A 19,018-nucleotide genomic window follows, 5' to 3' on the forward strand; every position below is an offset into this window, starting at 1 on the left:
GGGCAAATAGAGGGACTTCAGGCCAAAATGAGTGAGTTTAGGACCTCTGATTATGCTGGCGACGGATGGAAGGGGAAAGAGTGAGATCTTGGGAATGAGAAGTTTGATCATCATCAATGGAGCAGGCAGTCAAGTAGAAAAGAAAAATAATATATCATATTAAGCATAAACCATATCTTTGAACCCATTTTGTGGTTAAAATTTCGAAAGGAAAATTACATTCACACTGAAGTGCACTAATCTTTTGCTTTTTAGTTGCCCCAGACTTATTGGTTTTACTACAGATATAGTATTTCAAATTCTATCCAAAAATTGGAGTTGTCTGAAAACCCAACATTTTTATAAGCTGCCGTGCACCAATTTTAATTGTTATTAACTGAGTAAAACAACTTACCGGGACAATTTGGCTAGGTGCTGCATTAGCACAGTGGCGCACTGGACTAGTTATCAGTTCTGCCGAAGGGCCATGAGGGCTCGAGGCGTTGGCTGGTTTCTTCTCCGCCGATGCTGCCGGACCTGCCGGGTTTTTCCAGGTGATTCTGTTTTTGTTTTGGATTTCCAGAATCCGCAGTAGCTTTTAGCTTTTTGTTTTTATCAGCTTTGTAAGCTGGTGTTTGCCCACACTTTGAGTGGTCCAAGCGACCCTTGACCTCACCCAACCTAGCTTGGCCCGATCCGCTTGACCAGACCCGGCCTGAACACACATAGAGTGTGACCCAGGCCAAGGGTTCTCGGTTTGACTATTAGCCGGTGAGATCCACTCTGTGCATTTTACTTGAAATTCTTTGAAATGGCTGACAAGTTGCATACAGTAAGCTGTGATTCTCTGCTAGCTTCAGTGGCATTCCTGTACTTTGAATCTAGCACAGCCAGTGGAATCAGCCTTATTTAGCTTATTTTTTAAAAATTTCTTCAATATTATGTATTCTTTTTACAAACTTGAATAGAAATTTATTTGCTTGATTTAATGGGGAGAATTTTCTCCCCGTCGGGGGGGTTGGACAGGAGCGGGAGCTGGCGTTTTACGGCATTTTACGTGGGCGGGCCAATTAAGGCCCGCCCAGCGTGACACGCACCCGGAAGTGCTGAGCGCTTCCTGTGCGGGCAGGGGGAGTAGGCTGAGTTGGGGCCTGCATTCTTCCGTGCATTTGCATGAAAGAGCGCAGAAATCTCCCTGAGGCACAGAGCTGCCTCAGGGAGATTAGTTTGATTTGTAAACATTTAAATAAAGGAAAAAAAAAATTTAAGACATGTCCCCTCATGTGTTGTCGCCTTCAAGTCTGATCCAGTCTTTCCTGGGAAGTCCATGTTTGAATTCCTCCAATTATGTCGCGCCCCCCCACCTCCACCCCCCCCCCCCCCCCACAGCCACCACACCAAAGCAGCACTTATCAAAGTCAAAATGGCATCCTGTGCAACTGTAACTTTTCACTCCTCATCCTTCTCGACCTGTTGGCAGCCTTTGATATGGCTAAGCACACCAAATTCCGCCAGTGCCTCTCCACTACCATCAGGCTGAGAGGGACTGCTCTCACCTGTTTCCATTCTAATGTATTTAACCGTAGCTGGTGATCACTTGCAATGGCTTCTCTTCCTGCTTCTAGACTATTACCTCTGGTGTCCCCCGAGGATCTATCCTTGGCTGCCTTCTATTTCTCATCTACGTGTTGCCCTCGGTGACATCATCCAAAGGCACAGTGTTAGTTTGCACATGTATGCTGATGACAGCTCTTAGCTCAACACCCCCACCACTCTCAAACTCTTCCTCTGTTACTAAATTATCAGACTGCTTACCAGTACTGGATGAGCAGAAATTTCCTCCAATTAAATATTGGGAACACTGAAGCCCTTGTTTTAAGTCCCCACTCCAAACTCTGTTCCCAGGCTGCTAACTCCGCCCCTCACCCTGGGATCAGTCTGAAATAAGCCACTATGTTCTCAACCTTGGTATTGTATTTGATCCCAAGATGACATTCATGCCATTTCTATGGCTGCTGATTTTCACCTCCGGAACACCACCCAACTTTGCCACTGTCACCTTATCCATTTCTGAAACCCTCATTCATGCCTTTGTTACTTTTAGACTCGACTATCTGGCTTGTTTCCCACAGTCTACTCTCAGCAAACATGAAGTCATCCAAAACTCTGACCCATAACATTTCCTTATGTGGCTTGGTATAATATTTTGTTTTTTAATGCTCTTGTGAAACGTGTTGCGATATTTCATAATGTTAAAGGTGCTGTATAAAATATACGTTTTTCTTGTAGAACTCAGAAAATAAGAATGTGTTACAATGGGAGGAAGGAATGGGATGGAGAGGGATGCTCTCAGGGTTTAACTATAGACAATAATTGCTATGTATATGTGTGGCTGAAGAGAATTCAATACAGTTGAGTTTGCATAATACAAGTAATCTCATGTTACAGATAATGTTATTCCAGCAGTCGGTGCCAGCTGTCCTTGGTTATGTTTTTCACACTTTTGAGAATGCTCAATGTCATAGCGAATAATGGATGTAGCGCTATGCAGTTTTCTAACATTATGCATTGAAAGAGGCGTAGGCCATCCAGTCCCTCAAGCCAGCACAGCCTTTCAATTAGTTGTCGACTGATCTGTACCTCAACTCCATTTTCTTGTTGATATCCTTTGACACCCTTGCCAAACAAAAATCTGTTGGTCTTGCCTTTAAGCTACAACTGGCTCAACATGTACAGTGTTTTTGGGGGAAAGATTTCCAGATTTCTACTACCCTTTGTATGAAAAAATTGGTTCCTGACTTCCCTCTTAAATGGCCTACCTCTAATTTTAAAATGTCCCTTTTTTCTTGATTCCTCTGTCAGTGGAAATTGGTTCTCTGTATCTATCTATCATGTAAACAGATTAAACATCTCGATCAGATCACTCCTCTCACTTCTGTGCTCAAGGGAATACAAGTCAATCTTAAGCAATCTTGCCTCGTAATTTGCATTGGGAGCAGTTTTCCAATGCGGTTTCCTCTGCATTGGAGAGACCAAACACAGACTGGGTGACCACTTTGCAGAACACCTTCGGTCTGTCCGCAAGCATGACCCAGACCTCCTTGTCACTTGCCATTTCAACACTCCACTCTGTTCTCATGCCCACATGTCCGTCCTTGGCCTGCTGCATTGTTCCAGTGAAGCTCAGCGCAAACTGGAGGAACAGCACCTCATCTTCCGACTAGGCACTTTACAGCCTTCCGGACTGAATATTGAGTTCAACAATTTTAGATCTTGAAATCTCTCCTCCATCCCCACCCCCTTTCCGTTTCTTCCCCCTCCTTTTTGTTTTTTCCAATAATTTATATAGATTTTTCTTTTCCCACCTATTTCCATTATTTTTAAATGTATTTCCACCCATTGTTTATCTCTACCTTTTATGCCCTTTTTGTATTATTTCACTCCACCCCCACTAGAGCTATCTGTACCTTGCCTGTCCTGCTCTCTACTCTTAATTAGCACATTCCTTTAGATAATATCACCACCTTCAACACCTCTTTCTCTTTTGTCTGTGACATCTTTTGGTTATCTCCACCTATTACTGACTGCTTGTCTTAACAACACCCCCCACCCCCCTCCTTAAACCAGTTTATATTTCACCCCTTTCCTATTTTTACTTAGTTCTGTTGAAGGGTCATGAGGACTCGAAACATCAGCTGTGCTCTTCTTCTCCGCCGATGCTGCCAGACCTGCTGAGTTTTTCCAGGTATTTCTGTTTATGTTTTTGTTTTGGATTTCCAGCATCCGCAGTTTTCTGCTTTTATCACATGCATGTATCATCATGATTACCTCATACGGTCCCACCCACTTGGGTGCAAACCTCGTTTGTTCTGGGTTTATCTTAACCGTTACCTTAGTCCCCATCTGGGGGGGTCTGTTGTTGCCTTTCAGATTTATCTGTTTCCATGTCCTTAATCATCCGTCAGCCTCTGATTTGCTTCCTTAACTCATGCAATTGCTTACTCATTTCCCTCACATAGTCTTGCACCTTCCCCTTTAGTGGTCCTACATCTCCCCCTCGGGTAACTGCATTGCTCTCGTTGTCATTAGTTGAAATGGGGTGAACCCGGTGGTTCTGCTTGGGGTAGCCCTAAGATGCATCAGAATATTGAGCAACACTGTTGCCCAGCTGTTCCCTATCTCTTGAATTGCTTTTGCTATTGATGTTTTGTTTAAAAGTGCGAATCATCCTTTCCACCATCCCCGAGCTCTGTGGGTGATAGGGAGTGTGGAATTTCTGTTTGATCCCCATAAATTTACACATTTATTTAATGACTGTTCCTGTGAAATGAGTTCCCTGATCTGAATCCATCTGGGTAGGCACCCCTCTCTCTCTCTCTCTCTCCCCCCCCGCCCCCAACTCCTTCCAGTCTACTACCTCGTGCTGCTGTCCCACATCAGACCTCAATTCCTTAAGCTGTCTACACAACTCTACAATGCACCTTCTTATGCAATCTTTCAGTGACTCAGTATCTTCACTTCCAGTGGCAGTTCTCTCTGGGAGCCGCTTAACGCTGCCTGTTATCAGGGTGTTAATCCTGTGGTCTTACTTTTTGTAGCTCGCATTAATATAGTCAGTAATACATCTATTTAGCCTTTTTCCAGTTTTCCCTTAACCTGTATCCATCTTGTGGTAAATTGTTGTTAAGTATTATTTCTCCTTACCCATCAATTGCCTCAACTACAGTTTCCACATAGTTTTACCTCTAAGCTTTTTTTTCCTGACCGTGGTCATCCTAAAATTCTCTTGAGGTAAGTTTCTCTATTGTCTTGACCGTTTAAAATGCTTCCTTCCTCTTTAGGCCATATTAACTATTCCACGTCAATGGGGATCTCTGTCTCTAGATCTTTGCTTATCTGCCCCTGTGTGGTTCCAATGTCTCAGTTGATGGCCCGATTATCAAATTTAGTTCCCTTAAAACAATTTGTATATTGTGTCCTCTTTCCCTCACTCTTTCTCCTATCCTCAATCCTATCCTCATACCATTTTACACATGCGATAGCTACCACCTTATCTTGTTCAGGTTGTTTGGAGAGACTTTACAGTCCATTAAAATATTCTCATAACAGAGAACTCAGGCATTGACATGTTTTGCTTCCTTATCTTCTCAAGCAACATTTTATTGTCTCAAAAGTAACCCACTAAATTGTATCTGACCCTTTTTTTAGAATTATCCCAGATTCATTAACTCCGCCAAAAATTGGATTTCTGCCAAACTTTGTCAAGGCCTTGAGCTTAACTTTATATTTTGGGAACGGACTGACAATTACAAAAGCTTGCAGCATTTGAATTAGTGTCAATTGTTATTAAATCTTTTAAAATAAAAATTCCCTTTTGAGAACTTTATCAGGAACCAAACCGCAAGTTTTTATAAACTTGTAAGAACTGTAATTTACACTATCAAAATTAAAACTACCTCTTTCTCATATGTATTGATTTGTATCCAGATTAAAAGCCCCATACGTTTATCGACAGCATCCTAGTTATTCAAAAGCAACCTTCTAAACTGCACGTTGCATCTCAAGATTGTCCTAAATTCAAATTACAGTGCTGTTGGGATGCAGATTTCCTTTCAGATTTAACTCATCTCTTCAAAAGAAACCCCTTTTTATCCATTGGAACTGCCTAGACCGTATGTTTATGTCTTTTGGTTTTCCTAGAATCCTTTTGAATTTCAGGTAATTTTTTTCACTCAGAATTTTAGAATACCAACTCGTATGAGCTAATGTAACTTGTATGTATCAATCCCAATCAGCTTGGAAGCTGGTGATAAGGGTTACCCTCTACTAGTCTGCAAGGGGGTGGTACAATGGTTGGTTCATCTCAAACAAAGGCAAACCCTGTTTTATCTTTACAATGCCTTCAAATTGTGATTTTTGCCACAAATCTCAACTCAAACCTTATATTCAAAACTTTGGAATGTTTGAGTGCACTTTTCCCCTAATCTAACATGGGGCTTTCGACTCTAAAGTGCTGAACTGCACACACAATTGACAATTTAGGGAAGAAAACACATTAAAGCTCATACACAAATGCTTCCTTGCACACAAACAAACCCATATATAAAGGTATGTATTTATGTTCCTATAGCATTGAACTTAACGACTTAAAACTCTCATACTCTAAACAAAACTTCAAGTAGCAGGTGGGGGGAATAAAGCGATCTTGGAGGCTCCACCTATAGGGACAATCAAACTGACTGAAGCTCACATTTCCTCTGCTCCTGCCTGTCACTGCTCATTAACCCCCCCCCCCCCCCCCCCCACCCCCAGGGGTACCCCCTTTCTCTTTCGCTCTCTCTCTCTTCAGCACAAACAGCTCTTGTAACTTAGATCATTTTTTTTTTTAAGTTACAGAAAATTCAGTGGGGGACCTTTCGGGTCCCAATCACCCTTCCACATTTTCTTGATTAGTTTTGGCTGTTGTTCCGCTATGAGCCTCATGATGGAGTCGGCGGCTCCCCAGTTGAATTCCATAGCGCTTTCCTGTTTTCCCGACGGCATTCTATTCTGTCTGTCTCTGCGCAGTTAGTTTGCGCGGCTCTCACAACTTAGTTACTTGCAGTCTGCTTGTTTCCCCCAGGGGTCTGGCCTCTGCGCGGCTTCAACTATGGTTATATTTCAAACCATAGCCCGCCAGCACAGCTCCGCCTCCTCTCATGGTAGTGGCCCAGCCTCCCTGAGCAGCTTTGGCACCGCTAGCCCGCCAGCGCGGCTCCGCCTCCTACCCTGGCGCCTATCCTGAGTCGTCCTCCTGATTCTTTTGATACTCGACTGGACCGTTCTGGGTAGGCTTATTGTATTGACTATGGGTGTTAAATAAAGTATACTCACCCACTTTGCAGAGCCGTCCCAAGGATCCAATCTGAGTATCCTGCCGACTACGCCAATTGTCGTGGTAACTTTGACAAACGAACCACAGGAGGCTCACGTACAGGTTAAGATTGTTTATTCGAGCAATTGCAAGGAGAGAACCACCTTAAAGCAGCTTCAGGTAGCACTCTACCAAATTACAAGTATACAGCTTATTTATACATCACTGACAAGAACATTGTTCAGCCTTCACCCAGGCAGAGCCTTCTCCCCCTATCTAAGCTGAGACCATCTGTCCTGTCCCTATCTGTTGATGAGCACACTTAATCTACCTTGTTTTCATCCTCCGTCTCCAGTCTGGCTCCCAAGGCCTTTCTGGTGATTGCAGGCCCTAAGGGTGTGCAAAGTTCATCTGGTAACCCTTAACTGTTAATGTAGTTGATTGCACTGGCTGCCTGGATATTCGAAGTAATTACCTTTCAATAAATTCTTACTGTATCCCCCCTAACAATTATAGCTATTAATAGTTTCGTGACAGTTGTGCTTTCCTGGAAAAAGACATCTAGGTGTTTATAGCCCTTATTCAATGAAGGCTGAGGTAGAGCTGCCTTTCTGTATTAGGGTGATGCTCTCAATCTCTTTCTTTTGGTCTGTGCATAGCTCTGATTCCTGTTCGCTATATCGATCTCTCTCAATTAAACAGCAACTGAGGGATAGTTACAAACAACTGAGAGGGGATAGCTGCACACTAAACAGGAGAATTGCATCTTTCTCTCGGCGTATCTCTCTCTCTCGCTTTCTGTAACAATCTTTCAGTTTGTATCTCTTATTGTGCAGCTCATTCTCCCTTATAGATGGTGGACAGGCTATGGGGAGACAGGAGGTGAGTTACTTGCTGTGGAATTCCCAGCCTCTGACCTACTCCTTGAATAAACAATGAAAACAAAAGATACATGACTGAGTTTTTTGTTAAATAAAATAAATTAAGTTTGCAATCAATAAAACACATTTGCATGGAAACATTTCATTAGTTGTAATGACATGCTTGTTACATTATGACACACTTATCTTCAATGCATTGCGGTAGTGCTACATTAGCTCAATGGAAATCTCTTGAGTTACTGAGACAACTTTGTTTAAATGTGGCGTGTTTAGCTACTAAAACTTAAACACTGATACACAATTCCATTGCTTAATCCTTTCGCCTGTAGTATTCATCAATTATTTACCAGTCTTACTACTCTGCACATACACAATAAATAATCTGGGGAGTATATGTTAAAGAAATTATAAATTAGGTTTAAACCTTTTTGACCTTAATTCTAATTACATAATAACATTTTCAGTGTTTTTGGATCTCTTGTTAACTTCCAAAAAAAAAACCAGTATCAGCTCCATTTCTTTCAGGTTACATCTTCTGTGCATCTCTAACTCTTAATCTTGTTTCCGTCAGATGCATTCTGTATCAATCCTCTTTGTCGCCACCCCAGGATAGTTTCCACATGCTTGGGCCAATGTTCCTCTGCTTTGTGCGATAACTCACAGTAAAAAGGGCGGAGTCCCACCAGCCCTCTAATTTTTTTCATTGCATGCGTGACCTGTTTGTTGCAATGCACGGTTCCTTTAAAATTGCTGTATGGGCGTGCTTGCATACGTGTTGACAGGGACATTGGTTATGTGCAGCCTATTTGTTTCACCGTGCCGTATGTAGTGAATTGCTCTGTTGGGTCCTCTCTCCCTTTCTGTTACATTGATCTTTCCATTATTTCACAATCAAATTTCCACTTGGCTTAATCTGAGCAGGTGAGTTTCTGAAGCCATGGTCAAGTAATTCACAGATGAAAGGCTAAAAGGTCCAGGGCAATCCCTCCCCTAAATAGTCAAAGCCCTCTTGATAGGTTCCTGATGAGCACTGTTGATGGTGTTTGGGAAATAATCAGCTGGATAACCCTGCAGAATGGTTGGGCTGGATTTTGTTTGTCGGCAGGGTGATGGGGGCGGAATTGAAAGGGAGCTGTCTGCTCGCTCCTACCCCCCGTCATCCCAGCTCGTCCAATCAAGCATTGGATGGTCAATTAGTGGCCATCCAGCGGGAAGGAAGCCAATTAGAGGTGCAAAGTGAGGGCTCCGTGCCCAATCGGCACTGTAGTCTGGGGTGTCAGGCGGCAGAGGGACGATGCCGTGAATAGGAAGTTGATCACACCTACAAGTTTTAAGGCCCCATGTTCTCATAATGAGTTTTTATTTTTTATTTAAGGCTCAAGAAGATTTTAAAAAATGACTTCAAAAACATACAGACACTACCACCTTCCCCAGCAGAAGCTGTTACTGCCTTCAATCATGGTCCTGGTGGCAGGCCTTTCCTTCCACCCTTATGCCACCTCAACATAGCTGCTGTAAAACACTCCCAAACTTTTTCATATACGACCCCTAAAAAATACAGCAGGCGACAAAAAATTTCAGAAGATTGGGTCGTTAATAAGCTTAATAGAGTGTTGAATAGTAATTTTAAACTGGCGGATGGGCTGGCCATTTCCATGTCTGCTCGCCTTCCATAATTTGGGAGACTGGTGTATTGACATTGTATTGATGATCTGACATCAACACGCCCTATTTTACATTCATGATGGGGAGAGGGGGAGGTGGTGGTCTGCCTGATTTGCAGACATAAGATCTAACCCATTGTGTAGATGCCGGATACTAACTTGAGGTGATAGGGAAAATAAGGACAGAGAGAGAGAAAGCATTTCAATTACAGTATACTCTCGGTAATATTGCTATGACCGGTCCCCGGGCGAGATCCCCCAATTTGTTAACTTCCCGAACAGGACCCCAATTTTCATATGCTCCTGGGTGAGGAAGAATGAGCTGGCTCCCCTTCTTTATTCAACCCCCTTGGTTGGTTGCAACAAGGTTAATTTGAAAAGGATCCCTTTTCCCAGTCCAAATATTGTTTTTTGGAAGGAGCCAGTTTAACCAGGCTTTCTTAAGTCAAAGAAAGAGCATGTTTATTAGTTACAAAAAAACCCAAGAAAAATAATAAAAATGCAACACACATACGCTAAGATCAGAAATGAGAAGCTAGGAGTCCAAATAAAAGTTTTTAAAAATATATGAATCAGTCCACTTGCACAGATCAACATGTGCCCCCACACGTACCTTGGACTACCCCCTTCCCCAGTACCGCCCTCGACCTGCAGCTTGTCCATGTGGCATAGATGGTGATACATTGTGGCTGTTAAGTTGGGTGATTCCAGTAGAGTTGACTTTAACAGGTTAGCAGTTAGCTTGGAAACACTTGGTTCTGCAGGTTGGCTGAGGAAGCTATCCTATTTCTTCTTCGATTGTGGCTTTGCTAAGCCTTGCCTCCAGCAGCAGAGAGAGAAAGAAAGACTTTGCCTGCAACTGCAGGGGTGACTAGTTGGCCTTCTTGTGCTGTCATTCTCACAGCACACCTAACACACACTGCACTGCTCTGCAGCTAGTTTTACAACCCATTTTCCCCTGAGTATTCTTGTAAGGGAAAATAAACCATGGGCAGGATTGTTCTAGATTTGTACTAAGTGCTGTCGCGGGTGGGAAAAATGATGTTTTACTCGCTGGCGGCAGTAGTAGCTTCTCACGCTGTATTGTCTGCTTCTTGCCTCAGTAATTATGCAACCATAGGAAACATGCTGTTTCACTGGTGGGTGGGCTTTGAATCACCCACTACACCATTACCATACTGTTTCCTCACTCTGGATGCCATATCTAAACTGCAGCTGTGCGCACAGTTCTCAAATGCTTGGAGCCCAGGACAGCTCCGGTGAAGAGTTCAGTGACCCATCACTGGAATGCCTTTTGCCTACTGCGATGTCCTCCACCCGGCTCTGGCTGCAGGAGATCCAGCAAACCCCACCACTCTGGCTTGGTAGGCGGTTACAGTGGCAGTCAATAACAATGCTGCACAGAAGAAATTGGCCATCCCGTGCAGAAAATGGATGAATGAGCTCATCTGTGCCACCAGGGTAAGGCAACCATCTCATCACTCCAAACTTGCATGTTCACAAGGCCATCACACATTAATTGGCATCTCTCTCACTGCCAGCTCAAGGGATGTCACCACTCATTCTCTCATGCATACCCTTACATCTCCATTTGGCCTCATCTCCTCTGGAGACTGCATCCTCAGTCCGCATGGTCTTGAGGCCACTTGCACAGATCAACGTGTGGCCCCACACATAACCTGGGCTACCCCCTTCCCCAGTACTGCCCTTGTCCTGCAGCTGTTGAAAAGTCATCCCCGCCTTACAGCTGGTCTGTTAGGTAGAGACTTCCCATGAACCCCCCTAAAAGTGATGTGGTGCTGCCTGTGAAGCCTGGCACTGGTGACCGTGAGTGCTGCCTAAAGCAAGATAGGCGAATAAACCTCAAAATCTTGAGCTAAGTGCAGCTTACCAGGTGCACATTGCTTATGTACAGTTGTGAAACACGTCGGCGTGCACTCATGCCAACGTGCCTGGATGATCCAGTGTAGATTCTGGGGAGGGCTTATAATGATATGCAGATGTGTCAAAAATGACGTTCCCGATGTCTGGCGTGGGGAATGCAGCCCAACCATTGATGGGCGGAGCGGATAATCGTAAATTGGTTTTACGACGGCCTGAAACCAATTTTTGGCCTTCCCATCATATTGTCTGCTCGCGCCTGCCATGACGTCCGATGCCAAAGAGAATGGAAAATTCCGCCCCATGTCTTTTGCCCAGACTCTGTTTTCTCTGATCTCTGACCATTTTACACATTCAGGAAATGGATTTTAGATGCCTGCTGAGACGTGGTAATCAGTCTTTTGTCTCCGTAACTACAAGAGATTAAAGTTCAGTCTTTTGCATCTATCCTATCTAAGTGTTTCTGCTTGAAGAAGGCCATGACATCTTTTCAGGTATGACATTCCATGTTCTCTCTGGGTAGGTCTGTCAGTATAATCTAATCAGGAATTTTTCAGAAAGTGTTCACTTTACATTATCAGCCATCTTTTGCTCAGTGTCCTTGCTTATATTTCTTTAAAAACACCCGTCTTCCTTAAAAAGTTCAATATGCCAGAAAGTAATTAAAGGCTCTAATCGGCTTTTCATGACAACATTCACAACAAATTGCTGAGAATTATTTGAGTTATTTCAACAATCTATTACTTACCATTACTGTATAACATATAAGTTTACTTTGCAATATCACAGACTGAATACCCTGGTGCAGATCTTCCTTGATTGCACTTAAGTGTAAATGATCACCTTAGCAAAATTCATGGGGAATAATCAGGTGTGGAGAATGGCCACTACTGGAGCTATCCAATTTTCCATCTGTTCATTTAAATGAGAGAAAGGAAGATACAAGTTTCATAAATTCAGGACATCATAAAGTGCTTCATGGCCAATGAAGGACTTGTAGTCATTGTTGTAATATAGCCTTTGGTACAGACATACTATCCTCCCTGTCTGAATTTTCTCTAAGATGATCCTTTACACTCGAGAGCAGCAGAGGAAATCCATTTGATTGCTTCAGGGCTTCTGTAAATGAAATGCACTTTGACATTCTGAATCGTATAAAGGTCACATCTGCTGAAGTTAACTCATTCCATTATCCATGAGTGCCTGTTCTTTGGAAACTGCACAGTGATTTGTAAATATTATCCAGCCAGAAACAGTACACAATAAAATATTTGAATCGCAATTTGTAATCAACAATTGGAGTGCTTCATGGAAATGTAATCTATGACTGAGCTGCAACAATTGCTAAGAATAGAAATGTTTCCAAATATTGCCCAAACACTATTTTAACAAATTCAAAAAGTCTGTCATCACTGGGGAAAGAAGTAGATCTTTATCTAAACAGCAGCTGCCCATACTTCCCATGATATAGCAACCTGAGGGAATTTGGTAGAGATGGATGCCCTTTCAAAGGAACTTATGGGAAGCTTTTAGTTACTTAATACAAATTTAAAATGACAGCTTACTTGTTTTGTTTTTGAAATAGCACAAATCATATCTGTGTGGAATTGGAGACTTTTTTTTGTATTTAGTTCTTGTGCATATAAGGAATTTGCCCATGCATTGGCAAGGTTTGTCAAAATAAAGGCTAAGTTGCAGGTACTTAGGTTTCAAAACTAATTTTATATTTGCAGCATTAATGAGAAAGCCAAGAACAGTCTAATAGTCCTCCTTTCATGCACCAGAAAAGAGTAGTGCTTGATATGTCATATACATTGGTCAAGATATTCCTCCCCTCCCTCTTTGTTCCAGAGATAGTGGATGCACTGGTTTTGATTTTCCAAAATTCCTGAGAATCTCCAATGGTCCCAGTGGTTTGGAATTTAGCAGAAGTACCAATGCTATTCTTGAAAGGGAGGAGAGAGAAAATAGCGAACTACAGATCAGTTAGTAGTACAGGAGTCATCTGGAAAATGCGGGAACCCATTCTTAAAGAAGTTTTAACAATGTGATGAGAAAATTATAGTGTGATCAGACAGTCAACATTGTTTTATGAAAGGGAAATCATGTTTGAAAATTTATTACAGTTTTTTAGGGTTGTAACTAGTAGGGCAGATAAAGGGCAACCAGTAGATGTAGCAAACTTGGATTTTTCAAAAGGCATTCATTAAAATGCCACATAAAGGGATGATTGTGCAAACTAAAGGCCCATGGAGTTTGAGGTAACATGGTAATATATTAGGATTGCTAGAGGATTGCTCAATGGATGGGAAGCAGAAAGTAGGATTAGATGGGAGAATTTTCAAGTTGACAGGATGTAACTAGTGGAGTGCCACAAGGATCTGTGCTGGGACTTCAGCTATTTACAATCTATGTTTATAACTAAGATGAAGATACTGAGAGTAATATATCTGAGTTTACTGAAGATACAATGTTAGCTGGAAATGTGAACTTTGAAGAGGACATAAAGCTGCAAGGAAAAATAGGCTAAGTGAGTGGTTGGTGAAGTGTGAGGTCCTTCACTTTGGGGGGGGAAAAAAGAGAAAAACAGATTTTTAAAAAGGCATGAGACGTGTAAATGTTGATGTTCAGAAGGACTTGGGTGTACTCATACAGTAATGCAAGTTAGCATGCAGGTACAGCAAGAAACTAGGAAGGCAAGGATATTGGAGTCTAAGAATAAGGAAGTCTTGTTACAATTGTATTGGGCTTTGATGAGACCACATCTGGAGCGCAGTGGACAGTTTTGGTCCCCATATTTAGAAAAGTATGCATTTGCATTGGAGGTAAAAGGTACATTAGATTGGTCCCTGGAATGAAGGGATTGTCCTATGATGAGAGGCTGATTGGGTCTATTGGGCCTATATTCTTAGCATTTAGAAGGATGATAGGTGATCCTAATCAAACATGCAACATCCTGAAGGGCCTTGACAGGGTAGACACTGAGAGGTTGTTTCCCCTGGCTGGGGAATCTAGAATATTGGGGCAAAGCCTCAGAAAAAGAGGTTGATCGTTTAGGACTGAGGTGAGAAATTTCTTCATTCAGAGGGTTGTGTTGTATTTCCTCCATCATTGTGTATATTTAATATGGGACAGAAACCATCATGTTTTGGGAGTTGTCCATCTTTAAATCTCATTATTTTCCCCATTACTTTTTTCACTCAAACAAATTCATCATTTTTTTTCTCCTTGAGTTATTTTTGGATTCTCTTGTACCACTGGTGTTTTGCATTCTTCTCCACTATGAAAGTATTAATTTAATATATCTGCCATTTTCTTATTCTCCTTTGTAGTATCACCTGCCTCTGTCTGTATTTGGAACAACCCTTACCTTGATCACTCTTTCTCTTAATACATTTATGCAAATTTTTATTGTTATCATTGATAACCCATGCACCATTTCTGTAACTTTTATATTTCCTCTATAACCCTTTATTGCTTTCTACAGCTCACCCTGTCAACTGGATTTCCATTTTTCCTTGCATTTGTGCAAGCCTTTGATTTTTGCTAGATATTGCCTCGTATCTTATTTGTTTACTGTAGTTGCTTAGCGACATAACTGAACCCTTTGCCATTTAGGGCAATGTACTGTTTTGAGTTGCACCAAATATTTATTTGGAAACCCCCCATCATTTGTAAGTTTACCTGTTAATAGCTCAGCCCAGTTTATTGCAGGTAATTAATTGCTCATCTCTACAAGTTTATTTCACTTCAATATAAAACCTGGAATTGTGACTCTCCCTTCTAGGATTTTCATTTTGAGGCAAGAATCAGAAGTTGGGAGATTTCCTGTCGTCACAATCCCATCTCCTAACCACTTTGCCCACCAATGTCATCATGTAAGGGAGGCAAGGATGGGCTGGAGTCTGGCCTGTCACTTCTTGCATCAGACTCGAGTAAAGGTGGAAACAGGCCAATGCCGAGGCTGTCACGTTACAAGGCCAGCCACAATAATCATTTGGTATTAGGGGTTGGATTCTCTCAGCTTGATGTGAGGTTGAAGTGCGTTGGGTAGGCTTTAAAAATGGCACGTGGGAACCAAATCAAGGAATCTTGCTACTATCAGTTTTCACTAGCATTGGATAAGCGGGTGGGTCAAGAACCTGCAAGCTGATGTTCTGACATTGTCAGCACCATTGTGGAAGTAAGCATTTTAAACCTTCCACAATTTTGGAGTCAAGCAGGTTTTGGTATATGATGTGAGTCATACCAGCACAGAGGTATCATCAACCTTGGGGGAGCTATGGCTTGGAGGCAGGAACAATATGAAAGGCAGATACAAAAGTTGCTGCCTATTCCACATGTCATAATGAAATGCTGTAAGCTAAGTTATGTATATTTTTAAAACACTGAGTGATGATAGGGCTTTGTTTTGAAAAGGTGAGTGACCATTAAATAAGCTGCTTGCCAGGTTGTTAGTTCTGACAACTGGCAAACTGTCAAGGGAATGAATAGCATTGTGAAAGTGAAAAAGTCTTCAAATGTGTTAAGGTACATTATCCACTGGATAAAGCTCTTTTCTGCATTGTACAATTGTAAAATCAAGACTTGATGGTGTGAAATGTCACCACAGCTTTAATTTTATCTGTGAAGTTCAGCATAGCCATCTGTTTAGGTATTTAAAAGTTTGATAGTTTCTGGCTATGTTCTGGCTATGCATTTAATAATGACATGTAGAATAGGCAGGAGCTTTTGCATGTGCATTTCACATGATTCCCCCATGATTGATGGGACCTCTGTGCTGGTGTCATTCACATTGCCTACCAAAACTTGCTCTACTCCATCAAAATTGTAGAAGGTCAAAAGTACCTGCTTCCATGATGGCTCTTCAATGTGGGAACATCATTGTGCAAGTTCCTGACCCACCCTCTTGTAACATGCTGGTGAAAATTGATTGTGATAGGAATCTTGGATTCCAACTGCCATTTTTAAAGCCCAAACAAGCACTTCAGCCTCGCATTGAGCTGAGACAATCTAGCCCCTAATATCAACTTATCGTTGATATTTGTATAATTCTCCCTTACTGTGAAATTGTTAATTAATTCTGGCTTGCTCCTCATCACTATGTCCAGTGCAGCTTATTCCCTTATTTCTTCCGAAACATGATGGGCCACAGTTTATGGTTAGCCATTTGTTGAACTTGCATTTGCCCTTGAACTCTTTATGGTCTTCTTTACTGGACATTCCTGTTAACTAATGATTTTAAAAAAGCACAGTGGCCCATACAGAGCATCTAGGACCTATGTGAACAGAGCAAGCAACTGTGTTAACTAATCAGGTTGAAGAATTGTTAGTAAACAGAAATCTGAACTCGGAAGTGACAGTTGGAATATTTAATTAAATGTCAAATTAGGTACAGAAAATGAAAGCAAGAAAGGGAAAGAAAGGTTGGATTAAGAGAGAGGGATAAAAAGGACAGAGGGAATAAGTACTTTGTTTCAAATCTCCAACAATAATTACAATCTCTTGGAATGTTACTCCACATTTGTTAAAATTTATTTTCAGTACCAAAGAGGTTATTTGGCAGAAATTAAGAATTATAACTTTATTAAAAGAGTACTTGCATTGGAATGGATAAGACCTAATTCAGTTACTTTATTCTGTTCTAATGTGAATGTGATTTTCTCAGGAGGATATCTCCTGGAGCAGCAAGGCACCTTGCATATTAGCTTCTCGACTTACTCATTTATTTGCACATTTGTAGATGCTGGGAGCTGTTGTCTGATTTACTTGTTAATAGCGTTGAGCACTGTTGGTCTGATCGTTAATTTTGTTGTAAAATATGACCACATGTTCTAGAAAACTGTTTCAATGTCTTATAGAAATTCAATGGATTGATTATTTGTAGCACAGGAATATTTTGATGGTGGTGTTCTATTGGAGGTGCATTATCTCGGATGTGGATATTGCAATGTATAAGAGGGTATGACAACTTTAAGAAGTCTGCTTTTCTTGAACTCTGTTTTAGAAAACAGAAAACAAAGAAGCATAGGGCAGAATTTAATGGAATCCATTGGAAAGGCCATCAGGGTGGTGGGGGGGGTGGGGAATGGAAGAATTGGGCAGGAGTACCCACATAGATTCCGAGCAGCAGAAAAACTGTACCCAATTAAGCTGGGAACAGGAAGGGCCCAATATGGGAATCCCATCCAGTGGTGCGATGTCAATTAGGCTCGTTAATGAGCCATTTGAAAGTACTAATCACTGAGCCCACTAGAATTCAGTGGTGGCTCAGGCATTTACTCAGACTCCTGTGTCTCCTGAAGGCTGCCCAACAAACCCTATCTAGTTTGCCTGGAGCCTCATAGGAGAGGTCCCTCATTTATGAGGCAATCAGTGCCCAATTGAGAGTCCCAGCATTAGAAATGGAGGGGGACTGTTGAAAGAAATCTTGCTATCCTTGCCTCCGAACCCCTTGTCCCCCAACTCTTGGCAACTCCCTTCCCCTGACTCCCATCCCTCCCCACTCACCTGTGCCCAGGGATCCAGCGGCAATCTTCAGGCTGGGCTTGGTGTATTAGTGGTAGCAGCCACTGCATCCAGTGGTGCTACCAACAATGGAAAGCTGCTGATCTCTGATTAGCTAGCAGCTCTCAAGGGAGGGATATACACCCCAACTCATGATTGCATAGAAGGCCCGACAGTGGCCACTTAAGAGCCTAAGGGCACTTAAATTGCCTTGGATCACTCGCACTGAAGCAACAGGGGGCTCCCTTAGTTCTCCAATAGTGGGGGAGACCCCCGTTGCTAGCACCAAACCCTGGCCATGGAAAATTTATGGCAAACAGTGAGGCCATTTAGCTCTTCACGACTGTGCAGATCAGCAAAGAGCTATCCAGACTAATCCCACTTTCCAGATATTGATCTACAGCCCTCGACATGATTCATTTGAAGTGATAGAACCGAGTTTTTTTTACAGAAATGTGGTGATGGTTTCTGCCTCTACAACCCTTTCAGTCAGTGAGTTTCAGACCTCCATCACCCTCTGGGTGGAAACATTTCTCAACCCCCATCTAATCCATCTGCCAATTACTTTAAACCTTTGCTCCCTGGTTACTGAATCATCTGCTGTGGGAAGAGGTCTATTTTTTCCACTTTATTTCGGCCTTATAATTTTATACACCTCAATAAAATCATCCCTCAACCTATCCTCTATTCCAAAGAAAACAACCTCAGCCTATCAAATATTTCCTCATAACTAAAATTCTACATTCTTGGCAGCATCCTGGTAAATCTCTTTGCCCTCTCCAGTTGCTAACTCTCTGGATTCTCCATTCCTAAAAGTTTAATTGCGTAATAGGGAATCATTCTGTGGTGTATGCTTAGTGCTGTAGCAGGCAGTTATGGTCCTAATGTATTGCCTTTTGGTGCCTGTGTTAGGGACATACGAAATTAGGAACATTTTGATACAATTATTCTTTTTCTCATGCCTAAAATAGCCAATAAAGCGCGCAGAGATCAATTTAAAGAATAAGAACAAATTTCTCCCCCCTCTTCTCCTCTATTCCATACAACTCCTCCACCCCTCCCCCACCTCCATGCCATTTTGTTATCAATTCAATACTGGAGTACTGCTCTGCCAAGGATCTGACTAGAGTCATTTTAAAAGGGACATTTTAGATGACCATCCCTGAGGAGCATTGTGATAAGAACATTTCTGTGAATCCTTAAGAATGTACCAGATTTCAATACAGGTAGCAATTTATCCTGACCTACTCTGG

General features: G+C 42.0%; 1 protein-coding gene across 1 annotated transcript in view; it reads left to right on the forward strand.

Annotated features, from left to right (window-relative positions):
* The window catches only part of LOC144680673 (CUB and sushi domain-containing protein 1-like), a 2,611,816-nt gene that overhangs the window by 2,147,408 nt on the left and 445,390 nt on the right, over positions 1-19,018 (forward strand). The window lies entirely within an intron of this gene.

The sequence above is a fragment of the Cetorhinus maximus genome, chromosome 5, assembly GCF_964194155.1.
Source record: "Cetorhinus maximus chromosome 5, sCetMax3.hap1.1, whole genome shotgun sequence".
NCBI classification, from domain to species: domain Eukaryota; kingdom Metazoa; phylum Chordata; class Chondrichthyes; order Lamniformes; family Cetorhinidae; genus Cetorhinus; species Cetorhinus maximus.